The 19742-nt window shown below is 32.2% G+C and overlaps 1 pseudogene; it reads right to left on the bottom strand.

Annotated features, from left to right (window-relative positions):
* Positions 1 to 5581: 5581 nt before the first annotated feature.
* LOC115961695 lies at positions 5582 to 8102 on the bottom strand (annotated as a pseudogene).
* Positions 8103 to 19742: the final 11640 nt, after the last annotated feature.

Raw genomic sequence — 19742 nt, 5'->3', positions numbered from 1 at the left:
TACGTTTTTTGAGTTCTCCATCACGTGTACTCTTTCTTCTTCTTATAATTTTGGTTTGAGTTAATTCTTATATATTTTGGAAGTAAAAGTTTGAGTTTATATAAAAATACAATCTACATGACTATGTATTTGAATGTGCCTATCAATAATTTGAGTAATGTCAATTGTAAATTTGTGATGAGGTTTGATTATCATAATAATCTCCTTAAGAGAACAAGAAATTTAAATAATTAATTTGAAACTTAAAGTTTAGCTGTCAAAAAAAAAAAAAAAAAAAAAAAAAAAAAAAAAAAAAAAGTAAAACATAACACACTATAACAAAAGTTTGAAGAATATAGACCACTTGAAAAAAAGAATAATATCAATCAAATACACCAAAGTTTTCAACCGCAAAAAAAAAAAAAAAAAAAAAAAAAAAAAAACCTGAAATAATAGAATGATATATTTGTAGAGATAAAGATAGAAAATACTTTTAAAAATAGTTCAATTTTTGAGGAGAAAAATTATCTTCAGTAAATTTTAAAGAATAAATCATATATTATACCACATTATAAAATAATTATATATTTTCATGCATCGCGTGCATTTGCTATTAATTAAAGTTAAAAACGATGAAGTCCCACTTCTTGATACCATTATTGACTTTGATTAGTGTTACGTAAAGAAATTAATAATGTACCGGAGACTGGAGACCATTTCAGTGCAACAGCCAACAGGGAAATAAAATGCTTCGGTATCACTAAATACTTGTGTGGGTTTCGGGGTTATTATTGCAATGTATGTATTATTGTTTATATATGTTTTGTTCAAAGCATATATAATAACTTATTAAGAGTAAAGAGTTTTTAAAAAAAATATCAAAGTCCAGCCAATAATAATTTGTAATACATGTGTACACATGCCTATCTAAATAAATGAAATAAATAAATAAATGGTAAAGATGGAACAGGGCCACGTGGCCTGAAGCTTGAGTGGAGATATCTTTTTGACTCGTCAAGAATTTTCTATTGAGCATGTTTCTAGTCATATACAAAGTAGTATGAAGATTATATAATGAAAAAAAAAATGTTGTACACAAGGTGTACTGCCCAAAACAACTAAAATCATGATTTTGAGCCACATTTTAGGACTTGAAAATGTGACTCAAAATCGCATGTTGATAGTGTGTAAATGCAGGTATATGTACAACAGAATTTTCCAAAAAAAAAGAAAAGAAAAAAAGTCAAGATGCAATTAAGACGGCCACATGATTTTTATCAGAAAAAGGAAGTTAAAAGAGGCCAACAAGCATGGGGGCTTGAGTAGAGTTGTCCACTGAAGGAGGTGATGAAAAGTGCAAAATTGCATTTGTCAAAATCTAATAATTTTCAATTTGGAAATGTGCGTGCAGGGGAGATTAGTGGCTGCAAAGATACGGGGTTGTAGTGTTCGGAATCCAATGCTAATTCATTCTCACACAACTATGCTACTGAAGTTGTTAACTTACATGATGTTATATGTACTTCCAGCTGATAAGGTTGGAGTTGCTTTCATGAAAATGGTCTGTTGCAGAAACCTGAATCCTTTGACATTAATTAAAGTCCATATAGATTTGGAGAAACTGGACTTTCAAACTGAGTCAATTAAGTCACATGGATATATTGAACCCATCTTTGAATTTCCCTGCTGGATGTGAGCCCCGTGTGTCGCTCGGACCAGCTTTACTGAAAAAGAGAGATTATTTTGATTGGCAACGTGAGAAGACTAAAGATAGAACAGCCCTTGTGATGCCAGTTGACATCTGAGTCTCACCCTCAGGGGCGGAGCCAGAAATTTTGGTTTGGGAGGGCCAAGTTGTAATGCTAATATATTAGTTAAGACAAACCTCTACACACACATGTATACAAATTAATTTACTAAGAGAATTTATCATTTTCTAAATTTTAATGAGTATATAAAAGTTATGTATTTCTTCTATTAGACATGTACAAAAATTTATCATTTTCTACATAGTTTAATTTGTTAATCCTCTTAAATTATATGATTTTAATATAATTTCTTTTTCTTTTAAGAGCACCATTGTAATAACTCAAAATTTGAGGGGGCCAACTTCAATTTTTACATGCTACATTTTTTAAAATGTAAATAATATACATACTATAAATCAAGGCCCCCCCACCTTTGTGTGTGGCTCCGCCACTGCTCACCCTGCTAATCTTCTAGAAGTTGTAGTGGCCAATGTTTGCCAAAGTGGTATTAATGTTTGAGAGTTACGACAACTCTATATGTTTAGACCCTAAATTAATTAGGCTTAGTTAATTTTAGGATAATTTAACAATTTAAGGCCTAATTGTGCTCATGAATCACAATTAACATAAGCATGCATGGAATAATATCTATAACAATACAACCACAGAAAATTACGATCACAATAATACACAAATGTGTTATTGAAGAGAAAAATCCGAGTACCGAGTATAAACCTCTTCGCGAGCTCACCGTTGAAAATGATCCACTAGAAGAAATATTTTCAGTACATCTTACATACAAAACCTCCAAGCTAAGAAGTAAACAATATACTCAAGCCCTTTAAGCTTCTACTCATAACCGACACCTTGAGTTCTTTCTCTCTCTAATCACCGGATTTGTAATTGAGCTCCAATTACAATCTCCAAGTCTCCTTGGTTGTTCTGTGGGGACTTTGATGCTTTCCAATCTCCAATCAACACAATAACTCTAAAGATTGGTTTATATATATGTGATGGATATTATCTCCTCCTTAGGATTTGGCAATAATGAAAGGAAGAAAATATAGAGATAGGTCTGGGTTTTGCTTTAGGTTTTATAGTTTCTCTCCAAATCTTCAAATGGGAATTAGGTCTTGCAAATTCATGTGAAATGGGGCTTAAATAGCTAGATAGGCAAAGGGGCCGTAATAGCAAACAATATTTCATAATATAATTTTCTAGGGTTCAGTCAAGTTCATACCTACGAACATGATATGAATAAAGAGCGAACTCATTATCCAGCAGAATTTCAAACCTAAAGTTTGTATCTTAGTTCATCTTTGGACTTTGCAATTTGTAGGAGTGAAATCCACTTCAGTTGTCCTCCATTTTTTGCATTTTGACCACTTAACTGTACAAGCCCACCCCCTCAAAAAAAAAAAAAAAAAAAAAAAAAAAAAAAAAAAGCCCAATACAAGTAGAAGCCCACAATATTACATGAAACAATGAAATTTTGAAACCCTAAATACAATCAAATTTTACATGAAATTAGCCATGACTACAAGACTTAACAATGTTAAAAGTGAGAAACCATTCTATAAACTATTGCAGTCTATATTAACAACAGAAGTCAATCCAAAACCTTCTAGCCATACTATAAGCATATTATTACGTGAGTAGCTTATTGATTTGAGCAATTCACTCTTATAAGGGATGATTAACAGCACTGCTTTAGCTCATCAGGGGTTTGTGGGGGCAATATTCCAATGAGTTTTTGTGAGAGACCGCGCCCCCAACTCACCTAATCAAAGTTGGATTAAACTTGCGTGAACGAGTGGAGTCATGTTAGTACCTCTCAAAATGACGGTTTGATTGATTATACATTTCCCCTTAGATTAAGGGTTTTACATTGGAGTTGTCACCTATTTTATTTAAACAGAAAAAAAAGAAAAAAGAAAAAAAAAAGTAAGAGAAAACCACATGAAAAATACATCATTTTATTGATTGAAAATTTGTACATCAATTTGAACGTACCTAGGGTTTTACACTGCTTTGGTCCAATATACAATCTAAAGAAATGTACATGACTTTGGTTCTAGATACATTCTAGAAATTGAAAATTACATAAACACGACTCTAGTTTATGAAGTGTTCATGGATAAGAATGGTTTGGAGAGGTCTATTTATTGTGGAGGAGAGAAGATTTTGGAGAGGGAATGCATTAAAGTTGGGGTTAGTGAGAATTGAGGTAAAAAATGGAGCCAAAAATTTGAAAATCAAAATCTATTGGGTCCAAGTGTCGATTGACATTTGGATCCCCATTTTAATTTTATCTATGAATTGTCACTTGGATTTTGTAATGACGCAATTAATTCTTTTTTTTTTTTCTCTAGTCATACTTATTTATGTTGATTTTCTTCCTTATTTTGACCCAATTAATCTCTAATAAGGTATTAATAAACCCCAATTCCCTCAAATTAATTATAATTACCAATCAATTATAATCTATTCAAACCAAAATTAAGGAATTTTAATGTTTAACCATCAAATGGAATTTTATATTAGACTTAAAATGGATCAATTAAAATTGATTGTTCACAATCCCACATGGCTGGGCCCAATTTACGCAAATACATCTTTACGTGCTAAAACGTGATTTGACAATATTTTTTAATCTGATCGTTCGATTGGAGCATGTGTGCTATTGTTTTAATTGTTATGACTTCGAGATTTATTTTGCCTAAAGTAGTTGGGAATAAAATGGCCAAAATTACAGTCTTATCCCTGGCATGAAATTACCATTTTACCCCATATGTGAGTTAATTGCAAGTTGCAGAACGGGGTGTCTATGGGTTTTTCATCAAAATGCATGTCCACGTAGTAAGCAGCTGGAGAATTCATCAGAACCAGCTAAGAACAACAGAAAAAGAGCCAGGCCTGGTGAAAATTGTAGGCCTAGGCCCAGGGACAGACAATTGATCCAAGATCGTATTAAGGAGCTGTGGGATCTGGTGCCCAACGATCAAAGGTAACTTTCTTGCAATCTGTTCTGCCTGCTGAGTTTTGGTCTGGCGATAGTTGCAGTTATTTATGAATATTGTGATGAAATTTTCGGGAGCATTGCACAGTGAGGTATTGATTCACTGCTGGAACGCACAATCAAGCACGTGCATTCTGCAAAGCATAACTAAGCACGCTGACAAGATAAATAAATGTGCCAATTTGAAGGTAAAGGCTTAGGCATCCAATGCATGTGTCAAGTATCTTCTATCTAGATCGGGCTTGGTGGATGATGATTACTTATGATTGAAAGTATAATCAAATGCTTGTAAATAATCACTGTCGTACTCGTACGTAGAGAAATTGAGTGTTACATAATACATATACGTTTCCCAACTTTCTGCTATGTAACAAACAGCCAGCCTTCAAATTTATATTATCCAACTTGGATTTTTGACTTCTACTGCCTATGAGAAAGTTTTAATGTTTGACGACTTATATTATATATCACTCTCTTTCTTCTTATATATTACGGCTGAATTTGCAGTTGTGTAACAAGGAACCAGGTATGGTAGCATGCTATAGATCTGAACATGGTTCAATAATAGTAGAGAATCTTTACAAGAATGGGCAGATGCTTGTAGAGGTACTATGCAGTATGCACAGGTCATTAACTTTTGTGAAAGGTCTTATTTTATATTGGGAAAAAGAAAAGGAAAAAAAAAAAAAAAAAAAAACCACAGAACAGAATATTTATGCATGCTAGTCCAAGGAAGTTGCTTTCTATATATTTCCAGTATTAATTATTACTATAGCTGATATGGGCAGATGTTGTATGAATTAATTATGCAGCCATTTTCTTGAGATAGCATAGGTTAGATTTTAAAATGAGCAAGGGCTGAGTTGCCATCCAGTCCCTTTGATCCAAAGTGCGCAGGCGCAGCGTATTCATAAAAATGAGTTTCCCTGTATATGGGTGGGTTGTTGTCGGATAGAAACTCCATTAATGGCCCAAATTTTCGTGCAGCAGTTGGATTGTAAAAGCATGCATGATGCAACTGAAATTCTGTGCCCAATACGTCCAGCCAGTACCCTATGCTCCACGCTTCTGAACTTGTCGTTGGTGATTAGCTACAAAATTTTTCAAAAGAAAACAAAGATCCATTTGGTATGTATGTTTAAATAACAGTTTTCAATTTTTTTTAGAAATACGTGTGGATGAAAAAGTATGTGAAAATACGTGTAATGTTGTTTAAAAATTAAAAACATATGTTCAAAATTGTGTACCAAACGGGACCCAAGATTGTGACGCAAAATGGATTATACATTTATACTAAAAAAAAAAGAAAGGAAAAAGTAATAGCATTCGAGGAGAGTATTTGCCTCTATTATATTATTGGATGTATGCACCATCTCTTTCGAAGCATGTTGAATTTTATAGTCATGTGGAATTCATGTGTTATAAGAAGAATGATGCATGTGTAAAAAAAATGAAGAAGAATAAGAAGAAGATGGTGCTTATATCTTATTGCATAAGATACCTTCTCAGGGTAGGGGCTCAATGGCCATTCTTATTGCATATGATACATTCTCCAAGTTTTTATTAGCTTTTCCCTTTTGCATTTTTCTACTTTCTCCTCTCTTTTTTTACAGTTCTAGGTTCGTTATCTTATATATGTTTTTTTTAACAAAACTTACATTAACCTTTGGTGAGATTTTTTATTTTAACAACATAGAAAAATAAATAAGGAGTGACATATTTATGAGAAAATAAATGAGAATTGTCAAATTGATCATCTGGATCAAATTTTCTTTTATAATTTAAACTTTAACGGTTAATACAATTAATTCTAGACGTAAATTTATTGGGTAAATAGTATTTTACAGTTTAAACTTTAACCATTTTCCAATTTATTTCTTTATGTCAGTGAAAGAATTTATTAGTTTATTTAGGGGACATAAGTGTTTTGAGGTTAACCAAAGACTGAAAATTTTCAGTTTAATAAAAGTTGGTATCTAATGCCAAAAGTCTTGTAGCTTGGTGATATTATCTACACTTTTTATGAGGAAAACTAGAGTTTAAATCCCCTTTAATTTCTCCTATTGATGTAATTATCAGAATATTTTATTAAAAAAATAAAGATGACATCTAATTCAAGACAAGGATGAAAATGGTGAAAGCTTTATTAGTTTATTTAGTGAACATAATTGTTTTGAGGTTGACCAATGAATGACAATGTTCAATTCATAAGAAGTTGATATTTAATGCCAAAAGTCTTATAGTCAAATTATTTCCCAACCCCCTCGTCCCTCGTTAGTATAGCTTAAATATGTGTGCAGGAGTCCATTAATCCTAACCAAGGATATTGGGTTACAAACCAAAAATATACTCATCACACTTTGTTCGCTCGAAAGACTTTATTAATAGAACATATAATAAAGCTGTTACTTGACTGGATAAAGAAGTATGTGAACTGAACAACTCTACCTGCATAAAGTCACCAGTGTTGGCTACTAATGCTCCTTGCACTGGAGGACCTGCAGGCCACCAATATTGTCTTGCAAGAGTAATGTTAGAGAGGATGGGTCTACATGCTTTGCTGTGCCAAGGGTCAACTCCGGTTCAGGACAAAGCGGGTAATACTGGCCCACCAACCATTCATATTTCATGCATTCTATGTTTTCTAGGTAGTCAGTGTTAAGCCCCAAAGCCTCTGATAGTCACTTACAGCCTCCCTGAAAAATAACTCATAATGTTAGGTCATTTTTCATTGACGGTATATATATTGCATGTCTTTTTCAATTCATTTTCACTAGCTAGTACTAGTAGTATTATTAGTACCTGCATACTATTACTAGGGGAAGTGCTTCAGGGTTTAGGGGACCATCTTCGAAATTAAATGCAATTGAATCCCTCCAACTTGCTTGTTTGGACACTAGGAGATCCATATTGCTGTAATACTTAACTTTTTGCATGAAATCACGTGAGTACCACTCCATCTCCTCTTTCTTTGGTTGGTCATGGAATTGTCGAACCGCTTCTAACATTTTGTCCAAAACACTAACTGGAACTCCATGATTAATCATTTGAAAGAAACCCCATGTTTCTGATGCTTTACATATTTCATCAACTATCTCCTTCCGCCGGCAACTTTGTTCAAAGCCTTGGAGATCTATCACTGGAACTTCGAATTGGGTAGTGGCTGGAGGTAGCATTGGAAGGCTCTCTGGTGGATGGATGAGGAACCTTGGGACCTTGGTCACTCCAGAGTCTACTAGTCCATTAATTCCAGCTTTTGTTTCATCAAACTCCTTTACTTCCTTGTCTCTGTCATAGTCCAATTCAACTCCTGGATCTCCTGGAGCAAGTTTTCGAACACTAGAAGTGAGTTCCATCCTAGGGGTGGTGGATTTTGGATTATGGAAATGGAATTGGTTACAAGTTGAGGGCTTCGAAGTGGCCATATATATAGCAAAAGAATGGTACTATATGCGTATGTTGAATGAACTGGTAGATCAGATGCCTATGATTATAAAAATGTAAAGGCTATATACGTAAGTTGGACAAAGAGTCCAATAGATGATGGGATACCCACTCTTGTCCTTTGCCTAACAAACACAATCTTTGGACGTTTACAGTAGTATATGTTGAACAGATAATGCTTTGCCTTGGATTTTTTTTTTTTTTTTTTTTAAATTTTATAGAAACTTTTTTTTTTCTAACTTGACTTTCGCGTCCCCCCTCCCCTCTCTTGAAAGTCTTTTAATATAATGTTAAAATGTTTAGGAATGACTAACAGTTTTAGACTATTTGGTTGGGATGATTTGGTGGGATAGAAAAATGGAGAAAAAATAATATTTTCGGAAGTTTGTTTGGGAGGAAAAAATATGTGTGCAATTTTGGTGGGATTCAGGTGTTTTTCCCTGAACCCACCAAAATGTAATCTTTTCAATTCAGAGAAGAAAAAAAAAAAAAAAACTAGAGTGATTTTATGGACAATACTTCAGTACGCGACTTCTATTTTTCTACCCATATTTATAACATGCAACTACCCTAGTAATTAACCATACACTTCTTCCTTAATCTCTTTCTTTCTCTTTCCACTAAGAGTAACAAATAAATGATTTTCAGCATTTAAAAATTGCAATATTCAATTCAAACTATAAAATTTTACTTCTAGTTGCTTTTCTAACCAAAAATTTTTTCTTTGTAAATTTATTTCTAATTTAACTTTCGCATCCTCCCGCCCCCTCTCCTTAAATGTCCTTTAATATAATGCTTAGGAATGACCAGCAATTTTAGGCTCCATTTGATTGGGGGTGATTTTGGGGACAGAAAATGGGGAAAAAAAGTGGGGAGAAAATAATACATATTTTTGGGTGTTTGCTTGTTTGGTTTTGTGAGGAAAAAATGTGTGAGATTTTGGTGAGGTCTGGGTATTTTCTTTCTAGACCTACCGAAATGTATCTTTCCAACCGCACACTTCTTCCTTTACCTTTTTCTTCCTCTTTCCACTGTTTTATATATAGGTATATATATGGATAAGTTGTAATAATGATGTTTGAGTTTTGAGAGTATTGTTTCATAAAGTGAAAATTCAAGTTCTGAAATTTTTTAAGTGAAATTCGAACTAAAGGATTTTCGATCGGCCGAAACTTTTGCTTGATTGATCGAAATTATGAAGAAAATAATCATAGTCTCTGGATGATTTGATTGCTATTTGATTCCTGTTTGATTGATCGAAAGAAACTCTCGACTGATCAAAACTCATAAAACTAAGTTTTCTTTAGAATTTTCTAGTAACTATTCTGAATGTTTGAAGATGTTTCAACAAGCCTTGTGAATGGTTTTATGAAATATTTTGACTCTTCATACATACTTTTTGATAAAATATAACCCTATGGATATAAATAGAGAGAAACAAAAAAAAAATCCTATGGTTATTCTCTAGAATTGCTATCTGTAAAACCCAAAAACTTGGTTGTATATCTTGGGAATAAATTTGCGATAACCCTTTAGCAACAAGAGTTTGGGGGCAAATATTGTTTAAGGATAACAATTTTGTACCTCCAAGTTATCTATTTCTGTTTGTCTTTTGTGTTATCCTTATTCTTCCTTTTTTACTTTGTGTATTATTTCCAACATCCACTACATTCCACAAATCTTCCTCTCTACCCAACTAAACATGTCCTATTTTTTCCTTCTTTTTTATTTTATTTTAACTAATATGACCATTCAAGTTCACCTAATTGTTATATATATATATATATATATATATATTTTAAACTAACATGACCATTCAGGTTCACGTAATTGTTTTATATAATAATAATAATAATAATAATAATAAGGGTTCAGTTTTATAAGATGTTATTTTATTGATTTTAATTGATAATAAGTAATATTTTTGTTATTTAACAAGTTTAAAGAAATTATTTCTTATATATTATGTAATAAAGATATAAGAGTTGTACGGCACCGGGATCCCAGGCCCATACAGGCCTTGGGCCCAGTCCGACTTGTACGGCACCGAGATCCCAGGCCCATACAGGCCCTGGGCCTAGTCCCATACCGGCCTTGGGCGCAGGCCCAGTAGAAAGGTCCAGTCATCCTGCGCCCTTCTTGAAGCTTCCTTAATGTACAGACGAGTGTAGGGCATTAAGTTCCAAGAGGTGATCGGTCAAACGTTCCCGGTCAAGTATATGAACCGTTCCCGGGAAAATGTGGTATGCACAGGAAACTGAGTTGCCGAACATAATCAGTCAAGATGAAACCAAGTTCCAAGATCATAAATGCAACACCGCCCTCTCACCTAAACATCCACTTTAATCAAATAATATTGGACCTTTAGTAGCACTAACGGTGGCTGTAATCATAATCTCCCCACTAACCTTGGCTATAAATAGAAGAAAGTTGGGAGAAGAAAGGGTTCAGAAAATTTGAGAGAAAACAGTCAAGTGAGTGAATATCAACTGGGCGTTACTTTGAGTCTCTCTGCCGAGAACGACCCATAGTAGGAAATCCTCAAGCCCACTAAAAATAAATTGTGAGCCCAAGTGATCTAAGGTCCAGAAGTCTTATACTTGGTTCTTACAAGAGTAAATTTAGACTTCTTCCATTCCAAATTTTTGGTCATTGTTGTGATTAGGTTAATTCAAACCCAAGTGCAGATTATTCACACACAATAATATCTCAGTGAATCTGAGGTTAATCCATAGTGAATGATTGACACTAATGTCAAAACCTCTATTATTATGCAGAAAATAAAATAATTTTTTTTTTTTTTGTTTTCCCACCCAAAGATGGAGCAAGATAATATTGAAACTACAATTGAAACCGAAAGTTCAAATAGTGTATAAAACACTATGAACGTTTAGACCCCCAATAACAAGATTACCAATTCAAGCTTTATGACAAACAATAAGTGTGTGGAACATGAATAAGTTTAATATAGAATTGATAAACAATCTAAACCAAATAAAATCACATCCACAGCAGAAATTAAATGGCAAAGATTAAGGGAAGAGAGATGCAAACACAAGGACAACACACGATGTGTTATCGAAGAGGAAACCGAAACCCTCGGCGTAAAACCTCTCTGCCGCCCTCCAAGAGGTAAGTAATCCACTAGAAAATGTAGTTAGGATACATGAACAGCAATAGACCCTCAAAGCCTAATCTACCCAGTGTACCTAAGCCCTCCAAGCTTCTTGCTCTAACGAGGTTGCACCGAACCTATTTCTTTTCTAGCTTCCCGGATTCCGCTACTTGATCATAGCATCAACCAATGTGAAATTGGTTCTTTCCTTACTGCTTCTCAAAGCACCAAACAGCCTTCTCACAGAAATGGTTATGGTGAGAAAATGTTTTGGTAATAAGCTTCTCAAGGATTAAACAATGGAGAGGAAGAGAGTTGAGGAATTTGAAGAGTCTCTTAATGAAGATTGGGAATGAATCAGTCTTGTTTTTCTCTAGGGTTTCTCTCTCAAAATTCTCTCCAGAAGCTCTCTTTCTTTCGTGGGTATAAGAGGTATTTATACTGGAGTGAGAATGGAATGTGAAGAGTCAAGTTTTTCAAAATAAGGCTGGCTCGCGGCTTGGCCTCGCGGCTTGACTGAGTCGCGAGTTCTAGCCGCGAGGTAACTGAATGGTTAGTTGTCCTATTTTGTCCTGTAGTGCTCCAGCTAGCATGACGCTTCAACTTCTGGCATGCCTGGCGTGTGCAGCTTCTGGTGGCTTGTAGCCGCGAGTCACCCGCGAGATCCAGTCATGAGTCCCTGTTTTTCTTGTACACTCTTAAGCATTTTTTCACACTATCTCACTCACTACCCTTACAAGAATCTCACCTAAATACATGGTTACTAATTGCTGGAATACAAGCAAATTTGACACAGAATAAAGTCAACAAGATGGTTAATTAAATTCAACCTTACAAAAACTACCAAAATAAATTTAAGAGAAATTAATGGAGAAAAACACTAGGGATTTAAGGATGCACATAACATTTTATCATATGAACTTAGATTATTTTTAACTCAATTAGGGTAAAGAGGCAACTCACCTAATCGGACAATAAAACATAAAAATACTCAAACAAGGTGTAAAGTAGATTGAATATGAGTGATTGAGCAAATCATTCAATTGACATGTTACAATGCAGATTAAGCATTTAGTATATTCTTAAATCATAACGAATGAAGGAGTTCAAGCAATTGATGTTTATAAAAAAAAAAAAAAAAATCATATTAAATCTTAAGAACATTTCAATATGCAATGATTCAAAATAGTAAATCAATTTCAAAATTCAATAATCAATCCATAGAAAGCACATAGATAATCCCAAGAACGCATGATAAAGATATTATTTTTAACCTCTAATCCTAGTTAGAGATTTAGCCACACATAGTTATGCAAAATAAATCCATAAAAACAATGCTAAACGTCTAAAACAATTTATTTATTTATTTTTAAAGATGAAAATTTTTCTAGGGTTTTTTCTCCTCTATAACCTCAGTCTCCTCAAAAAGAAAAAGAGAAAATCCCTCACATTAAGGAAGTGAGTTCCTTAATATTTAGTTAGTTTTTTTTTTTTTTTTTTTGATTGAATTTTTTGAATTTGTGGTAAACTAAAAAGTTTTAGATCTTTGAGACTTCTTTCTATGGCCGCAAGAATTTGGTAAATCGAACATCTGTGTAAGAAGTTATGACAAAAATATTGAGATTGTGCAATATGTTTCTCCATATTGGGATTTTTCCAATTTTGGCTTGAATGAATTTCTTTATTCCCTTTTTTATTTTCACATGTTTTTGACTTATTTAATGCTTCAAAAACCATGCCCCAATTGATCTTGACCCTTGGATTTTCTTGGCTGCATGTTTGCATGATTAATTGACTACTTTTAATCTCATTCAAGAGAAAAATACAAGTAATGAATATATTTCAGCAAAATCTTTCAAAGTCATATATTTGCTAAGGTTGTTTGACTCGAACCGTACTCTTATTTAATTCAATGTCATTCTTTCAAAACTATCCCCATTAATTTATAATATAGAGAAAGAATGACATTGACTTTTTAAATAAAATAAAGGTAAGATAAGAATTTTATTTATTAATTTTGGAAAGAAGAATTTATTTTGAGACATCCCAAAATGGAATAAAGGACCAACAATTTGGGATAAAGGGAGGATAATTTACCTTTTCTATCCTTTTACTTTTCTCTTCAATCAAACAAAAGAATTTTCTACCTTTTTACTTTTTCATCCCCCTTCCAAACACAAATAGGAAAAACTAAATCTCTTCTACAATTCTTCCCCCCCCCCCCCCCCCCCTTTGTCCATCCCCCACCATTTTTTGTCATCCCATTTTTTTCTATCCTCCCAACTAAGTAAAGGCTTTGGGTGTGTTTGGTTGGGGTAAAAACCAGGTGGATAGAAAATGGGAGAGAGAATATGGGTAATGGGTGTGTTTGGTTGGGAAAAGAGAAAAAGGTTAAGCCCGATAGTTTTCTTTCCAAACCCACCAAAATTCAATCCTTCCAAAATGGAGGGAAAATTAGAGGGGAGGCGGGGAGATGGGTTGATGGAATTACCCATTTACCCCCAATCCTCCCTCACATAGCATTTGAGGTTGATTTTTTTTCCCATTTTTTTCCATTTTAAGTTACTCTTTTGGCTTTATTATTTTTACCTCAACTTTTGTTTTATATTTTTTCCTAATAAGATATTATATATATAAAAGTATTTATTATACAACCTATGTTTTCTATTCTCTCATTTTTCTTTTCAACCAAATAAAAGAGTTTTCATCACTCTACTTTTCCACCATTCTAGCCAAACAACATGAGGGAGAACTAATTTTTTTTCTATTTTCCTATTTTTCCATCCTCTCCCCATTTTGTATTCTGATACTTTTCTATTCCCAACCAAATAGAACATTAAAGTCTTGTCCCTTTTGACACAAGAAAAACAAATAACCATTCCCACTGTAACTAAACAATCCACTTATGACCATGGAAAGAAGAAAAACATAAAAACAAAACCTACAACCTGCCTAACACCTAAAAATTAGGCGCTACGTTCCTAAAAAATAAATAAATAAACTCACTTTTGCAACATTTAAAAAAAATTATAAATAAATAAATAAATAACTCACTTTAGTTGTTGTCACACGTTTTTACCACACCATTGGCCTATACATGCCACTTTTTTTTTTCTTGAGTAATACTAGGGATGCATAAAATGACACAACTTATACCACAACTTGCCAATATGGCGAGTTGTGAGTGGTAGAGGTGTATCCCCACATGAACCCACTATCACACCTTTACTAGACTGCCACTCACAACTTGTCACATGGGCGAACTGTAGCACAAGTTATTTAATTTTATGTGTCTCGAGCATTACTCTTTTTTCTCCCCTCATCCTAATTAATTTCTCTCCAAATTCGCATGGGCCAAGTATGGCAACTTTTTTCCTTGTATCAATTCTAGAGATTGCATAGATCTAATCTACCACTTCTTTTCTTCTTTGGTCAAGTTAAGGAATGCTCTTAGGGAAATTGTTAATAAGTTATATTAGGAAAGTTTTTTAACACCACTTTCATTGGAAATATAAAACGGTGTCAACAAATTTAATTTCTTTATCATTTTCCCATAAAATATTTTTAAAAATAGTTCCAAAACCAATGTCTTTAGGGCATTTGTTAACATTTCCCCTTCTTCATTACTCATAGTAAATCACATAAGATAGTTGTAATAAAGGGTTTGAGAAAGGGTGTAGTCCTAGAATTACTGCTATAGATTTATTGAAAGCAGTCAAGGCACTGACACTATATAACTTTACAAGTAAATTATTGTACTCTTAACACTTTTAGATTGAATTATTTTTCAATTTTTTTTTTTTTTTTTATGGAATCAAATTAAATGTCTAAACTTTATATATTTAGATTAATTTCATACTATGATTGTTAGTAACTATGAATTGGTTTATTTTGTTTCTTTATTTTAGTTATATGTAAATATATTTGTAGTTAAATTAAGATTATGGAGAATCCTGAGTGTAAATCAAGAGTAATTAATGGGAATGAAGAAATCATGTAAAGATTTCAAAATATAAAAATTGTCGAGTGCTGCTGTGTAAATTAAACTAGTTACAAAAAATAAATAAATTATAGTTTGCTTTTATATTAGATTATGTGTGATAATTACAATAATTTATTTATTTTTTCATTAATATCAATTACTATTGTTTAGGTTATTTTTAAAAAAATATTTCCTTTTAATCTTACCCTCCCTTAACTAAAATCCTAGCTATGCCATTAAGAATGGTGAAACTTTCTAGTTGATAGTTTGGTTTTCAAAAAATTAGGCCAAATAAAAAAGCAGATACTCAAAAGACAAACAAACTCCAACCATGAACATCTACAACAATATAATGTGGACACAATTTGGGCGTGTGTATTTGGAATAAATTTACTCTTTTTTTTTTTTGATAAGTAAGAAATAAATTTTACTTATTGTTGAATAAATTAATATTCAAATGATGCCAAAGTCGTCTTATTGCGCACTGCATGCCTGCCCTAATTTATGTTAGTCACGTTTGGTAAGATGTAAGGGAAATATCAAATGATCTTCACACAAATAGGGAAGTACCATATGGACTAATGAATCTAGTAAAAGCCTCATTGCGTATATCCTCTTGTTTGTGATGAATTATATCACTCCTGCCAAATGCTTAGGATTGACAGGTAATGAAAAATTAATCATTTTTATCATGCATGACATTGTTTATATGAGATTAAATTCTATAAGGATGTGGTGTAAAACTCATATTTTACCCCTTCAATCTCAACATGCCACATCATCTTATCACATATTTAAGAATAAATACAATCACACTCAATCAATTATAATACCTATATATAAATCCAAACAAATTGAGAATTTATTGAGATGTTATTAGGTGTGGTAGAATGTATTGAATTTTAACTAAAATGCTGACACTTATTAGATGGTGTAAAACATGGATTTTACACCCCATCCTTATAGAATTTAATCTCTATGTAATTTCTTGATAACTAATAAAAATGAGTGTTTTTCCTTGCTCTTTGTTGATACCACTGGAATTAGAATTACATTTTATCATCTGGGTATTCTAAATTATAAACTTTTTTAAGGCTTTACAAGATTGCCCTGTTGTTATGTCATTTTCTTTATTAAGGAATCCCAATTTCTAATCTCAATTTTTATTATGCATTGGTTTTAAGGTAGGTTTAGTGGCCCCAAAAGAAAGCTTTCTATAATCGAAAAATGGCTTAAAGGCCAAGTGACCAGTTTCTATGAGTTATTCTCCTCCCTTGGTTTGTTTTTGTTGGTAGGCAGCCGACTTTCTCCTTGTACATAATTGTACGTTCTTGGCTACACAGTTTTTTAGGTGGAATATTTTATAATCTTAGAATTTTAATTAAAGTTTTTCTTATCTGTCTTGTGCATATAATATGATTAGGAAAAGAAAAAAGAAAAAGAAAAAAGATTATACACCGTCCTGATTGTATATCTAATATATGGGCCATGCCCTCATTCAGATTATATTGTGTTGTTGCTGTGCTAAGAAAGTTGAAAGAATTATTACATTGTGTGAGAAACCATTCAAATAAGTATAAGTGTTTGTGGGTATGGGAGAAAGGGCTGGAATTCAAGTCTTCAAAAAAAAGCTTCATACACATATATATTTAAATTAAGCTAAAATAGAATTTCTATTTTATATAAAAAAATAAAAATAAAAAGTTAAAAAAGAAAAAGATAGAATTTTCCCAAAATTATTGTCTCTTTTTTTAAGCACTTTTAAATGTTATAAATAAATTCTAAAATTGACCTTAACCACTACGATTTATAATCCCAAACTAGTTATCTTTAAAAACAACTATGTGCTCAGACAGAGCAACTAATATCCTTTTTATAATATATATAAAAAAAGATTCACCTCCTACTACTACTACTACTAATAATAATAATAACTCAAGATGCAAGAAGATGATCACGTGCAAGAAGACCACATGGCCTGATATTTAAGTGGAGATAAACTCACTAAATTTTGAGAAGTTTTTAGTTTCTCTAATTTATTCACCACAGTTTTTCACGTAGGTGGGAAGTGGGATTATAGAAAAAACGTTTCTATCATTTATGTACCATTTGGCAAGGGGTAATATTTTAAGATTCTTAGGAATTAGAAGTGTTGAAAAAGTTTCACCTTTGGTTGCAAATTACATAGAGAATCAGATGCTACGGACCTGATTAGTAGGAGGATTTTTGTTTTTGTTTTCAAAATAGTATAAAAACAATTTCCAAACAATTGAACTTGAAATTATTTTTCAGATAATTTTTATATTATACATGTTTGGCTCCTACTTTTAAGAACAATTTTCAAAATACTAAAAACAAAAAATTATTGTAATTGTTTGGGAGACTATTTCTAATTTTGAGATTTAAAAAAGAATATATATATATATATATATATTTACAAAAAATAACATGTAGAATCTGTAGATTACTTTTTTTTTTTTTTTTTTTTTGTGTGTGGATAATGATAAGGGCTCATCTTGTACTTTTTTTTAATGATAAGTTTCAAATTTGAAGTGTAACAATTTTTTTTTATGATAAAGATTAGTTCATTAATTTAAGAGATAAAAGAGTTTGGACAAATATGTAGGGTCCACTATTTTCAATTTATTTATAACTATGTCATTAAAAACATTTTATATATTTTGATTTTGAAAACACCCTTTTAGCCATTTTCAAAATCTTATTCTAAACCAGGAAAATAGGATATAGTTTTTGAAAAGAGATGTATTATGTCCACAACATTTTTATAATAAATCATAAGTGGTTAGTTGGTATTGGTTCTAATTTGAACCTATCACTGAAATTACTTTTCTACCCCACTAATACAATTCATAACAACTTGCCACATAAGATTTGTTGTGAAAATATTGTGAACATAACATTTCTCTTTTTGAAAACTGTATTTAGAAAATATTAGCCAAAAAATAAATTCAAATGTGGGATCCACCATTTTATGGATTGCGAAACAAAAAATTATATTTAAATACTCTTACTAAACAGACCCAAAGAGTCTATATATTTTCTCTCAACATGGCAATACCCCTTTTTTGGGACTATAGATTCCATTAAAAAGAAGAAGAAGGTAAATACTCACATTTTTATGCCAAGATAAAGTTATATATTGTATAAATTGACAATTTTATCTGTTCTCCCTACTCTTTTACCACTAAGAATCAAATAAAATTATTATTATAAATTAACGATTTAAATAATTTTTTATTATGCATTTCATTTAAAAAATGTTATTCTTTATTTTTTTTATTGACTTTTTCATGATTTATAGTTTATATTTTATTTCTTCTAATTTATTTGGAGGAAAATTTTATTTAAAAAAAAAAAAAGAAAAGAGATTTGATGTTGTATTTATGAAGCAAATGGTATTTTGGACAAAAAAAAAAAAAAAAAACAGATAAGATTTTTAGAAATAAATCAAATAGAAGCATCTCTCATATTCTCACAAATTTTATTAGATTTCAAATCGAATCAAACATAGAAATAATTACATTCTCAGACATCCAAATTGCCAAACATTAAATTTTCCAAGAATTTAGATGTTAGGGATAATGTCGATTTCCCCATATCAAATGCCACCTTCGAGTATGTTTAGTCTGGGGTGAAAATTGGGGATGGAAAAGGGGGGAAAATGAAAAGTGGAAAAAAAAAGGGTTATTGCCAAGAAGAAAATTGCTATTCTTCTTCTCAAAAAAAAAAAAAAAAGTTTGGCATTTGTTTATGAATAAAATTTTCAGATCATTTAAAAAAAAAAAAAAATTTAGAAGGAAGCTAGAAATAAAAGTTAATAAGAATGATAGGCTTGTGGCTGACATTTAGGGGGAGTACATCCAAAAAGACTAAAAAAGATGCAAGTAATTAAGCAAATTGGAAAGAAAACAGACAGGTAGGAAAAAGGGGGGGGGGGGGGGGTGGCGGCCTACTCTTTCCAAAAATGCTTTGGTGGCTTAGATAATATACCTACTCTCTCCCTCAGTTGGAGTTTTTCTCTCTTGCTTTGTGCAAGTCCTTCTCCCTCTTCCATTTTCGGGTCTCTCTAAGTCTTTGTAGCCTACAAAGGTTTGTTGAAATCCTCTCAGCAACATGGATCAAACAAATACTGGTTTTTTTTTTTTTTTTTTTTTTTTTTTTTTTTTTTTTTTTTTTTGCATTTTCAACTCACTTCAGTGGAGGAAGTTAAAATCTCCATTTCAACTAGGAGATTGGACCTTTCAGAGGAGTGCATGCAAGCCTTCAAGTCATCTCTACGAACTGCCTGGAAGATGGGCCTGGTTTTAAGGTTTGTAGATTTGAGAATAAGGGTCTTCCATTTTAAGTTCTGTTCTTGTTTTCAAATGGAGTGGCTTCCTTTCTTTTGCTTTATTTGTGGTGCTTTGGGTCTTGGTGTGAATCATTGTGTTGGGA

The sequence above is a fragment of the Quercus lobata genome, chromosome 9, assembly GCF_001633185.2.
Source record: "Quercus lobata isolate SW786 chromosome 9, ValleyOak3.0 Primary Assembly, whole genome shotgun sequence".
NCBI lineage: Eukaryota > Viridiplantae > Streptophyta > Magnoliopsida > Fagales > Fagaceae > Quercus > Quercus lobata.
The sequence above is the reverse complement of the archived record's forward strand: the minus strand, read 5'-3'. Positions and strand labels throughout refer to the sequence as shown.